The sequence below is a fragment of the Crotalus tigris genome, unplaced genomic scaffold (genome assembly GCF_016545835.1).
Source record: "Crotalus tigris isolate CLP2741 ecotype Arizona unplaced genomic scaffold, ASM1654583v1 scf7180000022970.308977840:1548163, whole genome shotgun sequence".
Classification (NCBI taxonomy): Eukaryota; Metazoa; Chordata; class Lepidosauria; order Squamata; family Viperidae; genus Crotalus; species Crotalus tigris.
Genome location: NW_024099557.1, coordinates 1,374,683 through 1,393,375, shown reverse-complemented (window position 1 = coordinate 1,393,375; position 18,693 = coordinate 1,374,683). Strand labels below are relative to the sequence as shown.

Here is an 18,693-nt window from a genome sequence, read left to right as displayed (position 1 = left end):
TTTTTTAAGTTTCCCATTTATTTCTTGGATGGTCTAGCATTAATGTTAAAGTTCAGCATTTGAAGTTTTTTTCTCACTCACTTTTCCTCCATTATACAGGTCATCCTCGACTTACGACCATAACTGAATCCAACATTTCTGCTGCTAAGTGAGACATTTGTTAAGTGAATTTTGCACCCTTTTTGTGACTTTTCTTATCACAGGTTACCAAAGGTTGTTAAGTGAATCACTGCAGTTGTTAAGTTAGTAACATAGTCCCCCACTGACTTTGCTTGTCAGATGGCAAAAGGGAAATATGCAACCCCAGGATACTGCAACTGTCATAAATATAAGTCAGTGTACAAATTTTGATCATGTGACCATGGGGATGCTGCAAGGGTCGTAAGTATGAAAAAAGGTCGTAAGACAGTTTTTTCAGTATAACTTCGGTCACTAAATGATCTGTTGTAAGTCGAGGACTATCTGTATCACTAACTGTATTGAAGAAAAAATAAGTGATTTTCCAGAGGAGTAAAAAAGTGAAAAACAAAAATTAATTTCTCTGCTACTGTTCTTTCCGAAAGAGCCCAGAGTATTTTATGAAAATCATTCGTATACCTGTGTGTGCACACGTGGAAAGCCACACTATTTCCTATATATTTGGTATAAGGTTACGGTTGGATTCATATATTATGCAATTCCAGTTTTTTGTTTTAAAAAAACTTGTTTATAGAACAAGTGAGCTACAGCAGCTTCTTTTTTTGACAGGAAATTAGCCCATGCTATATATTATGTGGTCCCTAGAACGGACACTAATTCGATGGCACATAATTGAGCTAAAAACAATAACAATAGTAAACCATAATCATGGCTGTCATGAATGAACCAGACTAAATCATTGGAGAAGCAAAATAATGTTCCCTTACCTTCATTCCATTAATTAGCCTGTTCATGTGGAGTCCCTCGTGTTCTCTGAGCTTAGTTGTTTACTTGCAGATATTTCATTGCCCAACTAGGTAATATCATCAAAAAGAGTGGGGGTTTGCTCTCTGTTTATATACAAATGGCTCAATGTTAGTGAAAGTGTTCAGTCTTGGGTGTTCCTTGATTAGGCAGCTGTTTACACTTTGTAGTTAGTAGTTCCTTGATTGAGATTTTGTTTAATTGCTTGACCATTGGTTCTAGTGAATCTTGGTGTTAATCTCTGCTGATCTGGGTGTTGATTGCTGGTGATGAGGTGTTGTGGTCTTTCTGTTGCCTTTTTGATTGTCTCTTTTGAATGGAACATAAATGTTGTTGATTAACTTAGTGTGCTGAGAAAAGTCTAAGGCAAAACCTGCGGGGGGGGGGGAACACACCTACGGGTTAACGAGATTTCAGGTCGGAATTTCAAGTAACCTTCTGTAATAGCACATTCTCCAGATGTGTTCTAAAAATTGGCTTGGAAAAACAGGGAACGGAGAATGCACATATAAAACCCCTTGCAGGTAAGACTCTCCCATCCATTATTTCCTCCCACCCCCATTCACCTGCCACTCAAAACATAGTCTCCAGTTGCTGTTTGTCTTACTTTCTATTCTTTATGACCGGATTCTCTCTCATCCAACTTTATTATGAAAATTAAAAGACAAAAAATTGGGTATAGGCACATATATCAAATGGTTATTACAAGGAGTCCTGAACTTAGACCTCAATTAAGCCCAAAATTTCCATTGCTAAGTGAGACAGTTGTTAAGTGAGTTTTGCGTCACTTTATGACCTTTCTTGCCGGTTGTTAAGTGAATCCCTGCAGTTGTTAAGCTAGGAACACAGTTGTTAAGTGAATCTGGCTTCCCCATTGATTTTGCTCGTCAGAAGGTCTCAAAAAGGGATCACAGGACCCTGGAACTCTGCAACCGTCATAAATACATGCCAGTTGCCAAGCATCCGAATTTTGATCACGTGACCATGAGGAGGCTTCAAGTGTGGAAAAACAGCCCTCCCATTTTTTTCAGTCCCATTGCAACTTCAAGTGGTCATTAAACAAATGGTTGTGAGTCGAGGACTACCTGTATTTGTAGCTCAGGGTTGAAATAAAGGGTCCTTGGTGCTCTCTAAATTTGTTTGATGATGATGTTGGGTAATGAAACATCTGCAAGAAAATAGCCAAACACTAAGAGCACCAAGAACCCCTTAAACTAGATTAAACCAACCCTCCTACCTTATGAATCAAGGCTTCTGCTTCAAGGGCGTTCCTTGGGCCTTAGTAGTGGCAGAGGAACAAACTGTAAATCTCTCAGTAACACATATCCATACACCAATTCAGGAGGAAACAACACCCTATCAGTTCTTTCATAGCAACCATCTCAGACACGGGCAAACTTTGGTAAATTGCCCTACTTGTCTGACCACCTGAGACAGTGCTTAACCAGTTGGTTTGACCGCTGAAGCTCTGTAGATTACAGCTTGGCTTTATATAAATGGCTCCAACAGCAGATGATCTGTACCTCCCCGAGACCTTGGAAAAATTCAGAAATACTTAACAGCCCACTCTATGGATCTCTCTTAATTGACTCAGCAGCCATGGAAAAATAAAAGCTGCTCTGCCAAATTTCAGCAGCTCAAGCCACAGGATACTCTGGGGGCAGCCGGCAGCCCATGGATTACTTGATGTATCTCAAGCTAAATTATTCTACTCTGTTCACAAAGCGAATTGTCTTTTGTGTATCACCTGGGGAAAGCTTTGCTTTAAAAGGAAGCCTGGAGATAACTTTCAATTTATCCACCGCGCTTGTTTCATCCCAGACACCACCCCGAATAACAAGCTCAGCATGATTGGAAAAGTAAATAGTTGTTCACTTTGGTGAAAAGAAATCCATTCAAGCTATCTTTGCTCTGTGGTTTGGGGGCTTTTCACACAGCCAGGGTACGCTAGTTCTTGTATCCGCAAAGAGCTAAGCAGAGACTCTTCTAGATGTATTCGCCAAGTTGTCTTGGAGCTTTAAAAACCCATTGAGAGTTGCTATGATTAGAAAGTGCCATAGAGCAGGGCTTTTCAACCTTTTCACCCATTGTACCACTTTTAGGATATGGCAATATCTGAGTACCACCAGTCGCCTAGCAAGGTGTCAAAAACTTGATGACCCCCCCCCCCAAAGGAAAAAAATGATAAAGTACAGGTAGTCGACTTACAACAGTTTGCTTAGTGACTGTTCGAAGTTACAATGGCACTGAAAAAAGTGCCCCCCAAGCCACAGCCGAGCAAGACACCTGCCTGCCCACCCAGTGGCGCTCTTCCTCCTGTCCGAGGTTTTCATTGTTGTGAGCATTTCTGTTGGGGATTGGCAGTGGAGGTGGGGTGGGGGGGGTGATTGGTTTTTATTCCCCCCCATCTGCTGGGTGGTTGCAGCAAGTTTTGGTCACTTCACATGACCCTGGGACACTGTGACCGTCATAAATATGAATCAGTGGCCACGCATCTGAATGTAAATCACAAGATCCTGGAGATGCTGCAACATTCCAGCTGATTGGCGCTTCTTCTGGGCTCAGCAGAAGCGCCAGGATCAGCGCCGAGCTCCAGCTGGAGCCTGGCACTGATCCTGGCGCTTCCGCTGAGCCCTGACAGCCCTGCAGCTCCAGCCGTCTCTCGCTCAGGCTTGTGCGGTGCTGCCACTGGTTCAGCTCATTCCCCTCCCCTGCTACCACTTTTCTAGGATGGTCACGTACCACCTGCCAGGTGCCAATGTACCACAGGTGGTACCTGTACCACTGGTTGAAAAGCCCTGGACTAGAGGACATCTCATACAATATAGAACAACAAACTACCTGGAGCCAATAAAGTAGCATTATCATTTTGGAAAACGATTCCACAAAGAAATTTGCTTTTGTGATGAACCATTTAAACATTGTAAATCACAGTTAAGAGCCAGTTTGGTATCATGGTTAAGGAAGAGGTAGTCTTCGACCACCAAACAACCATTTCTTTAGTGACCGTTCGAAGTTACAACGGCCCTGAAAAAAGTGTCTTAATGACCAGTTTCCACACTTAAGACAGTTGCAGCCTCCCCATAATCACATGATCAAAATTCAGATACTTGACAACAGGCTCATGTTTATGATGGTTGCAGTGCCCCAGGGTCATGTGATCACCTTTTGTAATCTTCTGACAAGTCAAGGGGGAAGCCAGATTTACTTAACAACTGTGTTACTACCTTAATAGCTACAATGATTCACTTAACAAGTGTGGCAAGAAAGGTCGGAGAATGAGGCAAAACTCACTTAACAACTGCCTTGCTTAGCAACAGAAATGTGGGGCTCAGTTATGGTTGTAAATCAAGGGCAACCCCTATCATTCTAGAAATTATGGGAATATGAATTCTAGTCCTGCCTTAGGCAGGAAGCAAGCTGGGTGAGCTAAGGCCAGTCACTCTCTCTCAATCCTAGTGTGGGAAGTCAGCCCCCCCCCCAGAGAAGGAAATATTAAAAGGGCAGAAAAATATATTTCCTCAAAGGATTTTAAAGAGGCAGAAAAGCATGCCCAGTTTTTCTTGATAGCCCCAAGTCTGCCTCCCCCAAGCAGAAACCAGCTCTGTACAAATGCAGATGTAAACCATCAGGAAGGTTGAAGCTAGGAGATTAAGAAGACAAAGACACCTAAAATCTGCATACCTCACCCAAACCCTAAGAGTCATTAGCCCCAGTCCCAGGGAAGTAGGATACAACCTTTGGGACATAATAGGATTAACCCATCACCATCAGAATACCAGAAAAGCACACTCAGACTCAGTCAAAGTTCATGCCACAGGAACAGGAAACAACTCCAAACAAAAGGCTCCAGAGGGTATAAAACCCACTCCCTACATGTGCTCTCTCTCTCTCTCTTTTTTTTTTTTACCAGAGCCATCTTTCTGTCTGGCTCTCCTCTTCAATAAACTACAACCTTCTTCCTAAAGCAGTCGCCATGTTTATTCCCAGCTTGGACTGAATCACAATGAAGACTTTCCTTCCAACACTAGGAAGCAAGCAATGGCAAACCACTTCTGAAAAAAACTTGCAGGAAAACTACAGGGACTATTCTATTCCAAGCAGTTGCCAGGAGTCAACACTGACTCAGAGGCATCAAAAGGAGAGCCAATTTGATGCAACGGTTAAGATATCACGCTAGAAACTAGGAGCCTGGAAATTCTAGTCCTGCCTTCGACAGGAAATCAAATGGATGATTTTGGGCCAGTCCCTCTTTCTCTGCCCTAGAAACAGGCAATCACAAGCCACTTCTCAAATCTTGCCAAGAAAACTGGAGGGATGTGCAATAACTTGCCAGGAATCAAGACTGATTCAAAGGTATACGCCACTCCCCCCAAATACAGTCTGTCCATCCAACTACTTTTTATAACTTCTGTTGGACCAAGAAAAAAAATTATTCTGTTAGCATCATGATGGTGAGCAACCCGCTAGCCAAAAGAAAAATCAACACTACTGCATTATATATATATAATGGAACCACCAATTCCATCTTTATCCTACATAAGCCAGCAAATATATTTTTAATGCATTACTTAAAAACCACAAGTAAACATAGTATTAAAATAAGGAGTAACAAAGAGACAATATTCCAATTCAATTTAATTCTCTTCTGAAAATAGAAAAAATTGGGGTGATAAGGGGGAGATTCTTGTTTGGAGATGGGTGGTGGCTAATAAATTCAAATGAATTAAATAAAAATGTGTGCTCTGTTTTGTTTTGAAGTTAAAAGAAATCTTCAGTTATGCTTCCTTAATTCTAAAGCTTAGTTCACGTAACATACTTGAGTCACTTTGCAGAGTGAGAAAGGTGGCATATAAATTTAATATACATACATACATACATACATACATACATGGCTAGATTTACTGAATCAGTAAAATGGCTGGATTCACAGAAGGTATAAGCTATGTTTTACAGGACATAATGGCTGGCTTACGAAATATACCAAGCTGCCTAGAATTCTAGAGAGCAAAAATGCTTCAATAAATGCATAAATAAAATAAACCAAGCTGTTATGCTATCCCTTTTGAGAGAAACAGTTCCAACTGTTGAATGACGTGCTGAAGAGTAAAAAGGCTGATATGCAATACACAGTCCTCACGTTACGATTGAGACCCAGACTGTCACTAAGCAATGCAGTGGCAAAGCATATGTCACGTGATTGTATTGCTTAGTGACAGCAATCCAGGGAGCCCCAGTTGTCATCGTAACCCAAGATGTGTGGATTGTTAAGTGGAAAGTGGAAGAAGCGGAGGGGGAGGGTGCCACAGAGTTTTGTGGGAGGCCCTGGAGGCCTAGTGCAGGCCACACCAAATATTGTATGACTGGTGTGAGCTCAAGAAAATCAGGGGAAGACAGTGCGGGATTTATGTGATCGCCGGGAGGATGGGAAAGAAGAATGCAATGTGTGAGAGTGCAGAAAATGAGGGGGGGGGGAACTGACCAAAACAACTTGCAACCTTCTTGCTGGCTTCCCCATTGACTTTACCTTTGTGAAGTTGGCAGAGATGGTCACAAATGGTGATCATGTGACCGTGGGATACTGCCCCTGGTGGTATTTGCAAGTTGGTCGGCAAGGGCCCAAATATTGTTCACCTGACACAGGGACACTCCAATGGCTAGAACTTGAAGGACCTGGCGTAAGCCCCTTCTTGCAGTGCTGTTGTAACTTTGAACAGTTGCTGAATGCATGACCATAACTTGAGTATTACCTGTATAATAAAAAAGAAACCCCAACTTATAATTATGAGCTACTTCAGGTTTTCTTCCATTAGCAGGGATTAGGCTTTCAAATGTTACAGTTTCAGCATCTGAGAACCACAGAGCTAATTATATAGTTATGTGGCCCACAGGAAAAAGTGACATTTTTAGAACACATAGAGGACGCCTACATTGCTCTGGTTCAGCATAATGTATGAATCCAGTCTGTGTCCTTCAAGCTAGTAGATCCATCGACCTGACATATGCCCAATTTCAATCAAAAGACAGTTCTACAATAAACTATAATTTATCTTTTTATAAAGGCCTGGTTTTATAACTCTTTAGCTTTTAATACAGTTTTTGCATTCTAACTTAATGTTATGTACTCTGCATTAGTGAAAAGAGAACAGATGTGACCCAGGATTGATGAATTTAAGTGATCAAAATACATGATTTCATTTTTCAAGCTTTTGTCAGGAGTTCCAGCCATCCAAAAAAAAAAAAAAAGTCTTTAACCAGCTAGCTGAAACTGGTTATCAAGGAGTATCAGACTACTGGAAATGGAAGCAGCTAAAACAAACAAGATTAAAACAATAAAGGGCATCACTGCAACTCAGACGATCACAGATGCACAGCTTAATGTAAGAGCTGATGTGAACCTTGGAAAAAATCCAAAACCTTAATTCACAAGGTAGTGAAGAGAAAGTTTCTCTGTTCTGCACAAAGGCAGTTTAAATTAAAGGGGTGGACATGACTACGTCCAAGAATATAGGCTTAGGCAATTCACAGTAGTCCTAAGATTTTAAATTATTATAGCACAGATAATTCTTGGCAAATGACTGCAATAAGAGCCTGCCTATTACAATCATAAATCATAATAGTTGTAAAATGGATCAATCACATGAGTGACCTGATTTTATGAGCTTTTTTTTTCTACTGCTCCAGGACTTCTCAAAATGAAAAAGTTGGAGAATGGGGGAGGAATTATCTAGTGGGGTGCCCCAGGGCTCTGTTCTGGGCCCAGTACTCTTCAACATCTTCATCAACGATTTGGATGAAGGGATAGATGGGGAACTCATCAAATTTGCAGATGACACCAAGCTGGCAGGAATAGCCAACACTCCAGAAGACAGGCGTCAGGTACAGAAGGATCTGGACAGACTTGAACACTGGGCACTAACTAACAAAATGAAATTCAATGGTGAAAAAAGCAAGGTTCTACATTTAGGCAAGAAAAACCAAATGCACAAGTACAGCATAGGGGGCACCATGCTCAATAGTAGTAACTGTGAGAGGGACCTCGGAGTCCTAGTAGACAATCACCTAAATATGAGCCAGCAGTGTGCTGCAGCTGCCAAAAAGGCCAACACAGTGCTAGGCTGCATTAACAGAGAGATAGAATCAAGATCACGTGAAGTATTAATACCACTCTTCAATGCCTTGGTAAGGCCACACTTGGAATACTGCATCCAGTTTGGTCACCACGATGTAAAAAAGATGTTGAGACTCTAAAAAGAGTACAGAGAAGAGCAACAAAGATGATTAGGGGACTGGAGGCTAAAACATATAAGGAACGGTTGCTAGAATTGGGTATGTCTAGTTTAACGAAGAGAAGGACAAGAGGGGACATGATAGCAGTATTCCAATATCTCAGGGGTGCCATAAAGAAGAGAGAATTAAGCTATTTTCCAAAGCACCTGAAGGCAGGACAAGAAGCAACGGGTGGAAACTAATCACGGAGAGAAGCAACCTAGAACTAAGGAGAAACTTCCTGACAGTGAGAACAATTAATCAGTGGAACAGCTTGCCTCCAGAAGCAGTAAATGCTCCAACACTGGAAGTTTTTAAGAAGAGACTGGACAGCCATTTGTCCGAAATGGTGTAGGGTTTCCTGCCCGAGCAGGGGGTTGGACTAGATGACCTCCAAGGTCCCTTCCAACTTTACTATTATTATTATTATTATTACCTTCTATCTTGTGGGACTATGACTGTCCTTATTGAGGCTCAATATTCCTAAATTTGAAAGCCCCACTCAAGTGTACATTAAAAAAATATCCTACACCCAGGCAAGGACTGTCCTGCACCAAATAACCTTATTCCCCAATTTGCAAAGGGTTCTGTTCCTACTATATTATGTTCACAACCAGGAAGTACAGGTAGTCCTCGATTTACAACCGCAATTGAGCCCAAAATTTCTGTTGCTAAGTGAGCCATTTGTTAAATGGGCTTTGCTCCATTTTACAACCTTCTTGCCTCAGATGTTAAGTGAATCACTGCAGTTGTTAAGTTAGTAACATGGATGTTAAGTGAATCTGGCTTCCCCGTTGACCTTGCTTGTCAGGTGGCTAAAGGTGACCCCATGACACTTCAACTGTCAAATATAAGTCAGTTGCCAAGAGTCTGAATTTTGATCATGTAACCATGGAGTTGCTGCAACAGTTGTGTGAAAAATGGTCGTAAATCAGTTTTTTCAGTTCCCTTGTGTTGAGTCCTTGGCGGGAAGCAGACACGAGAAGCAGTTGAAGTTCTCAGTTTCCTTTATTCAGCGTTCAGCTTACAAGTAGATGGCTTCAGCAGCTCCCCAAACCTCCCAGCTTCTTATATAGACGCTTCCCGGGTAAATGTGTTACTTTTCCCACGCCAGCACCCGCGCATGCGCACGGCGCTGGCAACAGCCTGTCTGGTCCCTGGCAGCTTTGCACCTGCCCGGGACTGCCTGCAAACGCCCGAGCCGTTTGCAAGGCTCGGGACATAACACCCCTTTCCCCCGGGCTAAAACTACTACCAACATATAATCATTTATTTTATGCAGTGTTCTGCTTCTCAGTGCTCCTATCGTTACCTGGCTTTTGTTTAGCCAGCACTGTTATGTAATCCTCTCAGTATTTAGGAGACTTCTTTGCTCTCTGTGACCTTCTCAGCTCTGGGTTACTAGCATGAGTTCCCTGACTGGAGGGAGATGTGAGCCTGTTCTCCTTATTGTGCCTTGGTGTCTTCCAAGGACTGTGCCCCGATGCCTGGCCTGCTTGCTTGCCCACCGGGCTCGTCAGGCCAGGGCTTCTGTCACTTTGTGACCTGGTTGACCTGCCTAGCTGTAGACCCTCGGGCCCCATGAAGTGATAGCCACTGCTGGGCGTCTCTGTTGAACCTCCTAGGTCCGTCCAAGACCTGTCAGGAGGCTGACCATTCCCTGAACCCCGTTCTGTGTCCGGGCTTGTGTGGGTTCCTGTACTTTCCCAACACTCAGTTACTCCCTGATTTGGGCTAGAGGTGTTGTAGTCGGGACTTGGTTCCTCGACCACCTCCCTGTATGTTTGACCCCCTGTAGAATTTGGGGTAAGGTCAGGCCAACCTTGGGGATTGTGTGCCAGCTTTCTTGCGGGGAATGATTTGTTGGGATGCCCCCGGGTATCCTCCGTGACTGGAGTGCTGTGTGATGTGTGTGGAAGGTGAGTATGCCCCCGGGGTGACTCCCTGGATGGAGTAGGCGTGAGTGCCTGTTGTGTGGGTAAGCTCCATGAATTCCTTTTCGGAGCAATTGCGGAACCCTGGGATGGGCCGTTTGTGGCTCCATCAGTGGATATGGGCAGCAGCTCGTGCCCTTCCCTTTGCTCCAAAGGGTCCCCCTCCCCCCCCCCCTGGAAAAGACCCAGGAGTCTCATCTGAAAAGTCCCGCCTAGGGCGGAGTTGGTCGATGTGCCGACGCAGGACACGACCGTTGTCCAGGGCAACCTCGTAGGAGAGAAGACCTGTGACCCTGGAAATAGAAGCGGGGACCCAGGTATGACCAGGCCCGTAATTGCGAGCCCAAACCGGGGCACCCACAAGTAGTTGTCTAGGTGCCCTAGGATGTGAGGTAGATGAAGGCAGTCTGTCCGGATGCAACCGGTCAAGTTTAGTAGTAAGTTGACGCCCCCAGCGAAGTTCAGCTGGGCTTCTCCCTGTAGAAGTGGACGGTGTGGTGCGATAAGAAAGGAGAAAGTCAGCCAACCTGTGATGCCAGTCCCCGTAGGTGAGTCTTTTCAAGGCGTCCTTTGTGATGCGCACCATACGTTCAGCCATACCGTTGGTGGACGGGTGGAAGGGTGCAGACGTGGCATGACGAATCATGTTAGCCTGTAAGAAAGCTTGGAATTCGGAGGAAGTGAATTGAGGGCCGTTGTCAGACACGATGACATCTGGAAGCCCGTGTGCAGCAAAAATCCCCCTCAGTACCTGAATAGTCTTTGCAGTGGTGGTGGAAGAGACAGGTACAACCTCAAGCCATTTTGAATGGCTGTCAACAAGGACCAAGAAGAACTGGCCCTGAAAGGGCCCAGCGTAGTCAATGTGCACCCTAGACCATGGGGACTGCATTTCCTCCCATTTATGCACGGGAGCTTGGGGCATCTCTGGGCGAGATCGTTGGCACAGGTGGCATGCATGCACCTTAGCCTCAATATCCTTATCTAAACAGGCCACCACAAGTGGCTGCGTGCAAGAGCCTTCATACGAACAATGCCAGGATGACCCTCGTGGAGGGATTCTAAGACCCTAGTCCTCATTGAGGAGGGAATGACAACTCTGTTTCCCCAAAGCAGACAACCCTGAGAAAGGGACAACTCGTTTCTTTTGGACCAGAAACTCTGAAACTCAGGACTAGGGCAGTGCTCAGGCCAACCGGACAAAACCCAGGAACGGACACGTGAAAGTGTGTGATCTGTACCTGTTTCAGCGGCAACATCCCTGGCACAAAGAGGGAGCTCGGGCAAGGCTTGGATTGATAGAATGTTGACAGCTGGCGCAGGGTCAGCTTCTACTACTGGCAGAGGCAATCTACTGAGGCCATCAGCATGGCCCATTTCTTTCCCAGGCTTGTGGAGTAAAGAAAAATCATATGCAGACAGAAAAATAGACCACCTAAGCATTCTAGGGGAAATGATTTGGGGAGTCTGCTTACGTGTGGTAAACAGTCCCAGCAGAGGCTTATGGTCAGTAAAGACCGTGAAATGCCTGCCATAGAGAAAATCGTGGAATTTTTTAATTCCAGCGACAACAGCCAGAGCCTCCCTGTCTATCTGAGCGTAGTTGCGCTCAGCAGAAGACAATGTTCTGGAGTAATATGCAACAGGAACCTGAGTTCCATCAGACCTGAGGTGGCTCAGGACAGCTCCTACCCCGTAAGGGGACGCATCACATGCGATGCACACAGGAAGAGATTCGTTGAAATGTGCAAGTACACTGTTAGAAGTGAGCAAGGCCTTGACTTTGTTAAAGCAAGCCTCATGTGTATGTGACCACTGCCACACTGCTTGTTTGTCTAGTAGCCTGTGAAGAGGCTCAGCTACACTAGCTTTATGTGGAAGAAAAGAATTGTAGAAATTCAGGAGGCCCAGGAAGGCCTGAAGTTCGGCCTTGGACTTTGGCCTAGGTGCTTCTAAAATAGCTGTCAGTTTGGATTCAGCAGGGTGAATCCCAGCAGCATCAATTTTGAACCCCAGAAATTCAGTAGAAGGCACCCCAATCTTGCATTTGTCTTTTTTGAGCTTGAGGCCTGACTTCCTGAATCTTAACAGAACAGCCCTTAGCCTTTCAGCTAGAATGTGTGTGGAGTCTCCTGCAATTAAGACATCATCAAAGTAGGGGCAAACCCCTGGTATACCCGTAGTGTGTTTTCCATTACGCTTTGGAAAATCCCAGGAGCGACATTCACTCCAAACTGTAGCCTTTTTACCTTAAAGGCTCCCCTGTGGGTCACAATAGTCTGAGCTATAGCAGCATCATCATCAACAGGCAGCTGTTGATACGCTTGAGCTAGGTCAAGCTTTGCAAAAACGCGCCCCCCCTTGAGGGAGGCCAGAATATGACTGACCACAGGAACAGGATAGGCATGTTGCTGCAATGCCTTATTCAGAGTGCATTTGTAGTCAGCACAAATGCGAATGTCCCCATTTGCCTTTAGAGGCGTGACAATGGGGGTCTCCCAAGGACTGGAATCAACAGGTTCTAGGATTCCCTGTTGAATCAGTTTGTCTAACTCAGTGTCAATTTTACTCTTTAAAGCAAAAGGGACCCTTCTTGCTTTAATTCTAATGGGAGTGACAGTGGGGTCTAGCTTTAAGGACACAGGGGGTCCTTTGAATGTGCCCAGCTGGGGGCTGAAAACATCTGCAAATTCTTTGCAGACTTCCTGTAGGTCGAGTGTTTGTAAACTGTTGAGTCCTGTGACGTGTATCCCCAGGGCCTCAAACCAATCGAGTCCTATGAGACTCGTTCGTTCACCCCCTACTACTAATAAGTCTAGTGGACCTTCAAAACTCTTGTATTGCACGTTAAGGGTGGCCTCCCCCTTAACACACACTCTTGAATTTTGAAAATCTGTTAACACAATGTCAGAAGGCCTTAACTTGGCCTGAGTTCCACTACCGGAACAAATCTTCCTAAATGTATGCAAGGAGATAATTGAAAAGGCAGACCCTGTGTCTAGTTCCATAGATAATGGAACCCCTTGTAGCTTCACCTTGAGTGACAGCTTTTTCTTAATGGGCTTGTGTGTGCCTGTCCTAAGGATGCTTCTTCGCGAAGCGCAAAACCCTACCCTATTCTGGCTGGGGAATCTGGTACCTTTCAGGCGCAGTTCTTCCTGAGGTTGTACCTTTCGTCGGCCCAGACACACAGCTGCAATGTGTCCTTGTTTGCCGCATGCCCGGCAGGTAGCGGAGCGGAACTTGCAGTCGGTTCTCCTGTGGCGACCTCCACAGCCGATGCACTTGAGCGGAGCTGAAGAGCTTCCCTTCTGTTTTTCTTCCGTCGTGGGGTGGAGATGGTCGACTTCCTCGTCCGGATCCTCCTCGGAGTTCCTTTGGGCGTCTTCCTGGTGCACGGATGCAACCTCTGGACTGTTTCTGATCGGCCGCATGTTCTTGATAGCGCCGCCTGCTGCTTCTTCTGCGGTGACTTCCCTTAAGGCATCTTGGTAGGACAATTCTTCTTTAGCGAAAAGTCTCTGTTGTAGATCTCGATGCCTTAACCCGCACACGAATCGGTCCCTCAGTCGTTCTTCGAGGTCTTTGAACTCGCAGTGCTTGGCGGCCTTCCGTAATGCGGCGATGAATTCTTTGGCCGACTCACCGGGCCGTTGCTCCCTCTGCTCGAAGGTGTGGCGCCATGCGATGACGGACATCTTGGGGTGGAAGTGCTCTTTCAGTAGCTTCTTCAGATCTGCGTAGCTGACAGACTCTACTGGAACAGGTGCTGCAAGGTTTTCTGCGATGTTGAAGGCGTCTTGACCGCAAACACAAAGCAGGGTGGCAGCCCTCAAGCTCTCTTCCCTCACTTGGTTTGCCTTGAAGTAGTTCTCCACCCTGGCTACGTAGGACTCCCACCGCTCTGGATGTGAGACGTCGAATTCCGAAAGCCTTCCGATTTTCGCCATCTTCAAATCTTCAGGAGACGGGTCTATCAGCCAGCCTACCCCCGAATGCGCACCGGATTGGCGGGCAGCTGCCGAGTCGACGCCGTTCCTTTCCGCCGTTCAGGACTCCTTGGGTAAGCTTACACTTCTTCCTTTCCAGGTAGTGCAAGGCATCCCACCTTCGTCGCCAGTGTTGAGTCCTTGGCGGGAAGCAGACACGAGACGCAGTTGAAGTTCTCAGTTTCCTTTATTCAGCGTTCAGCTTACAAGTAGATGGCTTCAGCAGCTCCCCAAACCTCCCAGCTTCTTATATAGACGCTTCCCGGGTAAATGTGTTACTTTTCCCGCGCCAGCACCTGCGCATGCGCACGGCGCTGGCGACAGCCTGTCTGGTCCCGGGCAGCTTTGCACCTGCCCGGGACTGCCTGCAAACGCCCGAGCCGTTTGCAAGGCTCGGGACATAACACCTTGTAACTTTGAAGGGTCACTAAACGAACTCTTTGAAGTCAAGAACTACCTGTACTTTACCATTTTCATCCTTACTGAGATTTGTTGGCTAATGTTATTTTATGGATTCAAGCCCTCTACTAGGAATTGAACCCATGGACATTTGCGCAATTGAGATGACTTGGCAGCATGAAAAAGTACGGACTTCAACTTCACGAATTCTTTGTGTTGTGTTGGATGAAGGGATACACGTATGTACCTGTAAGTTCAGCGCCCACTGGAAGTGAACTCTATATACTTTTATTTATATCCCATCTTTATTATTTTCACACATAACTCAAAGTGGTGAACACACCATCCTTCTATTTTCCCCACACTAACCCTGTGAGGTGGGCTGGGCTGAGAAAGACCGGCCCAAAGTCACCTAGTCAGCCTTCATGCCTAAAGTGGGACTAGAACACAGAGTCTTCTGGTGACTGGCCCAAAGCCACCCAGTTGGCTTTCATGTCCTAAGGTGGGACTTGAACTCAGTCTCCCACTTTCTAAGCCTGGTGGTCTTACTCACTAGACCAGAGTTGCACTTTAAAAATCTATCAAATACTATATACTCGTACGTATGAATGTCAAGAAGCAAGGACATAATCCTTGTATACTGGCACACACACTTCCACATAAGAGTTTGTGTGTTTGTCTACTGCCACTGAGCCTGGTATGTAGGTCATGCATGCTAAAAAGAAACTACCTAGGTCCTAGGATCTTCCACTTTCTCCCAGGGCTGCAGATGTGATTGCCACCCAAGCAAAGATTGTGCATTTTGGAGCAATATCGAATTGCGGGCATCTCACCCCTGTAATTTGACATGGAGCCACTGCCCCCCGTTCAGCTTGAAAGCACTTGTAATGGCAGAACAGCGACAACAGAACTGCACAGAGATTTGGGGGTTGGGGAGGTTGTTGTCTCTGCAGAAATCTTACTGGCTGGAGTCAGAAGACACTTTAACACCTAGCACCCAGCCTCCTTTGCCCAGATGCTTAACCAGGTTAAGGCTTCATCTTCACTGAAGAGTTTTAAAGTCCAGGCTCTTCCCATCCCCACTCTCTCCCAGACCTTGGGACAGGATGATTGATGCTTTCTGCCTTTTCTTCTGGCATTTACTTATTTTTGCCATTGTTGTTGTCTTCTGCTGCTTTTGGATTGTTTTTAAATGTTTTAACAATTGTAAAGCGCTTATCTTGATCGGGGTTAGAGGAAGCTGCATACAGTAGTATATTATAATTATTATATATTATGGCTCATTGCACAGTCAATCAGATGTTTAGACCACATTTGGCATTTTTGTCTGCCTACTGAGCCCTTCCCAAGGATCTAGGATAGGCAGATGTTATTTAATGATGTTAAAAGATATCTCGCAGGATATAAGCTATTCCATGTCAAGTTGCCTTTGCAATTGACGGATGGGGAATTTGTCAATGCTGATGTTATTCAAATAGTGTTCCAGATGTTTTGGGAGTGTGCCCAAGACATTCTTTTGCCATAGCTGTCCTTCTATTTTCAGGTCTTTGCATTTTGTGATTTTTCTCCAGTGTTTCCGTTGTCTCCAGGTACTGCCGTTGTTATTATAAATTATAAAAATAGTATAATATGAATCCATCCTATGTGGTTTGAATGAACATAGGAAGTGGATTTTCAGGATCCAGGCTCAAGAGGCGACCTCTGCTTGCCCTCTCAAGGGTGGATGGTCTCCTCAAGGTTTTTGAGGGGGACTTGAGGAGAATTGCTGCTCCCCGGGCCCACCGCGCGACTTACTCAATTCCAGGGTCGAGTTACCTCTTCCCACCTTTTTCTCTTCGCCTCAGGCAGCATCACGTTAACAGATAAACAGAGGCAAAGGGGGAGGGCCTTGCGCATGCGCGCGAGCACTCAAACAGGACGGTGTCGTTCGGAGGCTGCACGTGCATAGACCCCGCCCAGCCCATATGTGTCAAACAAACTGAGCCCGCCTTTGTTTTCTTTGAACATTCGGATTCCGCCTGCCCTTCGTCCGCTCCGCCTATGCCCTGTATCATCCAATCATATCTGGCTTATTTCTTCCTTTCCCCGCTCACCTCGGCAGATCCGCTCATCACACTCGTTCTCCACTTTCTAATGTTTCAAAGCTAAGCCACGCCCACTCTCACTTTTCAAGCCAATCAACCATCTCGTCACATTCATGTCTCCGCCCCCCTGCCCCGAGCTGGCTGTCTCAGGCAATCTTTTATCTTTCTCCTTCTATTTATCCACCTTTGTCTCTCTTTCTCCAACTTTTCGCAGAGTTCAGATGAGATTGGGTTTCGATATCTCATTTGGGTTTCGAGTTCTTGTTTCCCCTACACCAGGGGTCTTCAAACTTGGCCCTTTTATGGACTTCAACTCCCAGGATTCCTCAGCCAGCTATGCTGGCTGAGGAATTCTGGGAGTTGAAGTCCACAAGTCATAAAAGGGGCCAAGTTTAAAGACGCCTGCCCTACATGGATTTTTCCCCCAGCATGTGTGAATCCCTACCGTGTTCTTCCATTTTGGAATAAACAGCATTGGAGAGAAAGCACAAAAAGTAATAAAATCAAAGACATTAAAGGGAAAAGATGAGGGAAAAGACAACAGTGTAGATGTCTAGTGCAAGGGTAGGCAACCTTGGCCCTTTTATGACTCGTGGACTTCAACTCCCAGAATTCCTGAGCTAACCATGCTGAGGGGAAGGGAGAGGTTTCCAAGCTGAGCCATGCTGGCTCAGGAATTCTGGGAGTTGAAGTCCACGAGTCATAAAAGAGCCAAGGTTGCCTACCCTGATCTAGTGCATGCTTCTCAGTTTTGGCAACTTTTAGATGTGTGGACTTCAACTCCCAGAATTCAGAAGTCCACACTTGGAGTTCTGGGAGTTGAAGTCCACACATCGTAAAATTGCCAAGATTGAGAAACATCAATTAAATGTACCACAAATGATCTACATGCCATCACCAACTTGGCTTCCAACACATCCATTCATTGCATCCTATTTGCCTTTTATGTAAAAACTTCCTTTTGGATGATCTCATTGTTGAACTTTGTCCAACTACAGGTAGTTCTTGACTTACGATCATTTGTTTAGTGAACGTTCGAAGTTAGGACACTGAAAAAAGTGACTTACAACCAGTTCTCAAAACCACTGAAGCATCCCCGTGGTCACATGATCAAAGTTTGGGTGCTTGGCAAGGAGTGTGTATCTAGGACCTTTGCAATATCCTAGGATCATGTGATCGCCATTTGCGAACCATGCTGGCTTCTGACAACAAAGTCAGTAGTAGGAGCCAGATTCATTTAATGACCTCATGATTCATTTAAGTGCAGAGACTGGTCAACCATTTGTTTGAATGGATATAGCAGGGGTCTTCAAACCTGGCCCTTTTATGACTTGTGGACTTCAACCCCCAGAATTCCTCAGCCAGCATGCCTGGCTGAGGAATTCTGGGAATTGAAGTCCACAAGCCATAAAAGGCCCACGTTTGAAGACCCTTGCGATATAGGGTTTTCTGCTTGAGCAGGGGTTGGACTAGAAGACCTCCAAGGTCCCTTCCAACTGTTATTCTCTTATTCTGGTTCCAATAGGCCAGGGGTGTCAAACAGCTGGCCCGCGGGCCAGACGCATCACAAGGAAACCACACCCACCCCATTGCCAGCAATGGGAAAAAAGCTCCGATATGTTGCGCAACGTCACGTGATGTCGTGAGTTTGACAGGTCTGCAGTAGGCTAAGGACAAAGACTATACATACATTTGAACTTTAGTAACGTTCAAACTCATTATGCCTCATTTTAATGTGAAAACCACACCTATTGACTATAAGGATGAGCATGAACAAGTTCATATGAAGACTATTGGGATGCTATGAAATGTTATATGTTCTATACAAATCTACTGAGCATGCTTGCTTTATCACAGATAAATCAAATGATGCTAATTAGAATAACAGAGTAACAGAGTTGAAAGAGGCTTTGGAGGTCTTCTAGTCCAACCCCCAGAGCTTTTTTTCTCATAGAACGCCCAGAACGGAGTTCCGGCATCTTTTTTGGATGGAACCTTGTAGGGTAGGCAAGGCAGGTTGTATGACATATATGAGTTCCGGCACCTTTTTTTTTTTTTTTAGAAAAAAAGCACTGC

The 18,693-nt window shown here is 45.3% G+C and overlaps 1 protein-coding gene across 1 annotated transcript in view; it reads right to left on the bottom strand.

Moving 5' to 3' along the window:
• The window catches only part of MADCAM1 (mucosal vascular addressin cell adhesion molecule 1), a 39,493-nt gene extending 38,436 nt beyond the window's left edge, over nt 1-1,057 (bottom strand). Inside the window, exon 1 of the mRNA XM_039319327.1 lies at nt 906-1,057. The gene's annotated coding sequence lies outside the window, so the exon portion shown is untranslated. The remainder of the gene's footprint in view (nt 1-905) is intronic.
• Between the last annotated feature and the right edge of the window lie 17,636 nt (nt 1,058-18,693).